At 36.1% G+C, this 5,000-nt stretch overlaps 2 protein-coding genes across 2 annotated transcripts in view; one reads left to right on the plus strand and one right to left on the minus strand.

Annotated features, from left to right (window-relative positions):
* The window catches only part of LOC122634711, a gene marked incomplete at its 3' end in the record, with an annotated part of 52,082 nt that extends 49,922 nt beyond the window's left edge, over nucleotides 1–2,160 (minus strand). Inside the window, exon 1 of the mRNA XM_043823918.1 lies at nucleotides 1,845–2,160. The remainder of the gene's footprint in view (nucleotides 1–1,844) is intronic.
* A 2,715-nt stretch (nucleotides 2,161–4,875) lies between these two features.
* LOC122634619 overlaps nucleotides 4,876–5,000 on the plus strand; it is a 5,848-nt gene continuing 5,723 nt past the window's right edge. Inside the window, exon 1 of the mRNA XM_043823727.1 lies at nucleotides 4,876–4,964. The gene's annotated coding sequence lies outside the window, so the exon portion shown is untranslated. The remainder of the gene's footprint in view (nucleotides 4,965–5,000) is intronic.

Below are 5,000 nucleotides of genomic sequence, written 5' to 3' on the forward strand. Positions count from 1 at the left end.
AAAAAAAAAAAAAATAAATAAATAAAATAAAATATAAGAAAATAGTTGAAACTTCGTACGTGTCTTCTTCTTTTACTTCGATTCAAACTCGTGTGCATTTCCGCTCGAGGAAATCTCTGCTTGCTTATTTCGGTCCAGACTTAGGTAGACCCCTGTCCCTTTCCCCCAACACTCTTTTCAAAGAGAAAGAAAATTATTTCTGGCCGAGCAGAAGAAAGAAAGATAGAGACAAATACAGAAAGAGAAAGAAAGAGAAATAAAGATATAACCCTCTCGCTCTTCCTTCCCATCCACGGAAATAAAATCAATGGATTATTTCGTTTCGAAGTAAACTTTCTAATAAAATGAATGGATCATTTCATTCGAAAATAAACAACCTATGGCACGAAACACAAAGTCAATTCGATCTATATTTCAAGATTCACTTTTCTGTTTATCTCGATCCATTCGAATCGTTAAAAGATTACCAAAGAGCGACGAGAAGAAAATATAATGGAAATTATTTGAAAGAGATAAAACACTTTTTACGCGCAGCTTCGATATAATCGAAGGTTTTTCTTTTATTGAGAAAAAAGTTCAAACTAGTTACCTGACGAACCGGACGATTGGCGTAACGCTGATACCGTTTTATAACCTCTTATAACCTCTTACGAACTTGGAGAGATTCTATTGAAATTTTTGTAATAGGATAAGAATGTATTGTCATGTAGAACGCGTTTTATACGATAAAAAAAAAAAAAAAAAAAAGAAATAAGAAAAGAAAAGAACAAGAAAAAAGAAAAAAGAAAGAGAGAAAAAAATACAGAGAAAAAATATTTTCAACTTTTTCACTACGACTATTTTTTACGAACACTTCGAATATCGATCGAATAGAACTATACATATTATATATACATATATGTATTATATATTATATATTATATATATATACATTGTATATATCATATATATTATATATATATATATATTAAATATATACGGTATATATGTATGGATTGTATGGAGAAACTGGATGCTGACAGCTGTAAACTGGTTTCGAGAGAACTGTGCTACACACCAGTAGTAGAGAAGTAAGTAGACGGTTCGAAAGAGAGATAGAGAAAGACAGAGAGAGAGAGAGAAAGAGAGAGAAAGAGAAAGAGGACAAAGCGATCTCAACGAGAGAGAGAGAGAGAGAGAGAGAGAGAGAGAGAGAAAGAGAGAGATAGAAACCTTACCTCTCACCATAATCATTTCTTTTGAGAAAAATATCAATCAATGTTATTCGACATAACAGTATCAAAACTTACTTATCATTTTTTATTTCGACTCGAACAATCTCGATGTAACAACGAAACTAACTATCGAAAATTCCGAGGTATTCTTCTTTCCTTATCTGTTTCGTGTTTAACCTCGATTTTATTCAATAAGAACAATGAGATGTAACAGCTAATGAAAGGGACAAAGGGCAACGGAGAAACTCTATCTATCTCTCTTTCTCTTTACCAGTTTATTCTTTAGTAGCGGCTCGAAAAGGCTTTCCAAACGAACTCGAAAGATTTCTTTTATTCTTTTCTATTATCGAATCGATTTGAATTGCCCGCCGAATCTTGCCAGAAATGTTAGTGGGAAAAAAAAAAACAAATGAAAAACAAAAAGCAAGATGGACTCCGCTCGATTGTCCCTTTTTTAACCCACGTAACTCGCTTTATTCTCAATCGAATATAACGTTGAAAATCATTGTCTATTTTTTTCTTTCTCGAAAATTTTCTTCTCGACGAAATTAAAAAGATCGATATTAATAAGATGTGTGATCAAGAAAATAAAAAAATGAACGAGCAAAGAAATGGAAAATTTGAACTCACCATTGTTTGCATTTCGAAAGAAGACGAACCGGAGAAGGAGGGTCGAAGGATGTTTTCTTTTTCTTTCTTTCTTTTTTTTTTTTCTTTTTTCGAACACAAGGAAACAGGACGAGAAACGAAGTACGCTTTGAAGAAAATTCGACGAAAAGGCGCACGACACACAAAATTCAAACACTTCGTCGTTTTTTAGATTCTCTCTCTTTCTCTCGTTCGAACATGCGCGCGCGAGAGAGAAAGAGAGGGAGGATAAGTTTTTCACTATTAAAGAACGAACTAGCGTCGCGGCGCGAGGACGACGCAACAAGTGACAGCTCCGCTCGGCTCCGCTCGGCGCCGCTCGACACGCCATTGCCTCGTGGCGCCCTCCTCGGACTTCCTTCGAACCAATCGATTTCGTTGTTCTTTTTTTTTTTTTTTTTATTTCACGAACGTAACTGATTTTGTTCTCTTTTCTCTTTCTTTCTTCTTCTTCTTTTCCTCTTCTTTTTTTTTTTTAGCGCGAATTTTGTTACCTCGTTCTACGAACGTAGCGAATTTTTTTTCGATGAGTTATTTCTGATTCGTACGAGCTTGAATCGAAAGTCTTTAACGAAATCGCATTCGATATCATATCGTAAGGTTTATGTAACTAACGATCTTACGACGTCTTTTTTCCGTATCGTCGTTTTGTTCTTCTTTATCTTCTTTTCTCGTTTTCTTTTTTCAATGAAAGTCCGTAGAACGATCGTTAACCGTTTGAAAAGCGAAGGATATCTCTCCAACCGGAAGACGCAACTTGTGTGATTCGCAACGACCTCTGGCGGTCGAAATTTTCATTCGGTTGGTAAAGAAGTCCGTCGAAATGAAAAAGACGCGCGATGTCGCCACCGGCAATGTTTTCGATCTATCCATATGTCGCTTTTATTTATTTATTTCTATATTATTTCCTATGAAAGTTTCCTGCATTTTTTACATCCATTCGTTTGTAATCCTTTTTCTCTTTTTTAATCTTTATCCGAAGATAAGCTATTAACAATATTTGCTTCTAATAAAGTTTTTTATTCTTAACCAAACAACGATGATTTATAAATTGCATGTGCGTCCGCGAATAACAACAATTTGTATTCAATTTAATAAACAATTGATCGCCGTATAATCTCATCACTGGCATTTCAAGCTTTACGAATTTTATTTCTAAAAATATGTCCGTACACACACGTATACATACGTACATACGTACATATATATTTCGTAACATCTAATACAAAGTTAGAATCACGAATCATAACTCTTTTCCTTTATTACTAAAAAAAAAAAAGAAAAAACGTCACGAGAAAGATATTAAAAATCTCGACGAGATAAGAAGAATGTCGAAAAAAGGAAAGAAACATTGAAAACGAGACGACGACGACGACGACGACGACGCCATTCGACGAAAAAAGAGAAGAAAGAAAAAGAAACAAACGAAAAACAAGAAAGAAAGAAAGAAAAAATAAAATAAAAACAAGCAGGACAAGTTCAGATTTCTCAGCGTTAGAATTTAAATTAGAAATCAATTATGTATACGTAGACGATCGCTTCGCTTCGTTTCGCGTCGCATTTCTTTCAAACGTCCGGCGAATCATCGAGCATGACTACTCGTACCATTAAAACGTTTTGATATACGTAAGTGAGGACAGGAGGAATTGGATAGCGAATTTCTTCACTTTCTTACGTGGTAAAAGGAAACGAAAGAAGACAGAATGTGTTCTTTCGACGAGAAGAGAAAAGAAGAAAAGACGAGAGAAGAGAAGAAAAGAGAAGAAAACAGAAGAGAAGAGAAGAGAAGAAAGAAGGTGGTGGGAGTAATCAGGAATAGTAGGAGGAGGTTCGTGGAAAGGGAGGAAGGGGTCAGGGGGTGAGGGGTAAAGGGTAAGGGTGACGAGGGGGCTGCGGAGGCAGGGTTCAGGCCGACATTCTCGTCTACGGCTGTCTACGTCGAGACACTGGTTCGCAACTTTACTTTCACTGTTTATGCACGTTTCTCGACGAGACAACGAATCCGACGGATTTGTGCGTGATGCGAGAAACAATTTAGATCGTAAATTCTCTTATAAATCGGGGATTAATCTTTCGAGAAAATAATATGAGAATTTTTAATTAACCGCGTTGTCGATTTCACGATCATCACGTAATATCAAGATATTAGGGGATATAAGAAAAAAAGAGAGAGAGAGAGAGAGAGAGAGAGAGAGAGGTATAGATAGAGAAATAGAGAAAAGAAAAGTAGTTAAAGGTCTACTTAAATTAAAAGTAAAAGAGAAAGTTCAAAAGAAGAAATTTTGTAAAAAATATTAAACACGCGCGTATGTGAGTACGTGCAAATATAGTTATATGATATTTATATGGAATGAAAAAAATCGACACGAGACGCGAAGATTCTCTTTCTTTTTTCTTTTCTTTTTTTTTTTTTTTTTCGTTTAATCGAAGAAATCCCATCGTTGTCATCGTCCGCATCGATCCAAATAGAATTTATCAAATACGACGATTAAACGCTTTAAATACGTAGTTACGATTACAATGTAACAGTAATGGCGGATGAAACTTATCAAAGTCGTTCGATTTCGAGAATTCGTGCGAAGGAGATTCGTCCTATATACTTAGACATATCCACGAAAGAAATCGAATAAGATCACGCGAAAGGATAGAATTTTTATATGGAAGGATTCATGAGAAAAGCAACATCGCGGCTTTTTTCTTTATTCCTTTAAAAAAAGAAACATCGAAAGGACATTTCATGGATAAGAAGATATTTAGGATTTCGTCGGGTGGTAGAGAAACGTTTCCAGGATGATGGCACGTATCGAAAGTGTCTGTGTTTGCGTATGCACGTACAAGTGTCTATACGTACGTGTATGTGCGATTTTATGGGGGGGAGAGGGGGGAGGGGAAGGTTGACCAGAAGGATGTAACAAAGTTAACAGCAAGTAACAAACTCGTTGGCTAGCGCGTGGGAAGGATACGATCGAGTCACACGTACGAGATACGTGGATGGGATTCGGCACGAGTTGTTCTCTTGGCAGAGTGAGAGTGCCATATATATAGAGAGAAGGGGAAACTCGACTCGGCACTCCAAAGCACACAGCCTCCGTGATTGCAGTGGTGTGCTTGCTTTCGTTTTCTCTTATATATATATAT

Source organism: Vespula pensylvanica, chromosome 15 (assembly GCF_014466175.1).
Source record: "Vespula pensylvanica isolate Volc-1 chromosome 15, ASM1446617v1, whole genome shotgun sequence".
In the NCBI taxonomy this organism is placed as follows: domain Eukaryota; kingdom Metazoa; phylum Arthropoda; class Insecta; order Hymenoptera; family Vespidae; genus Vespula; species Vespula pensylvanica.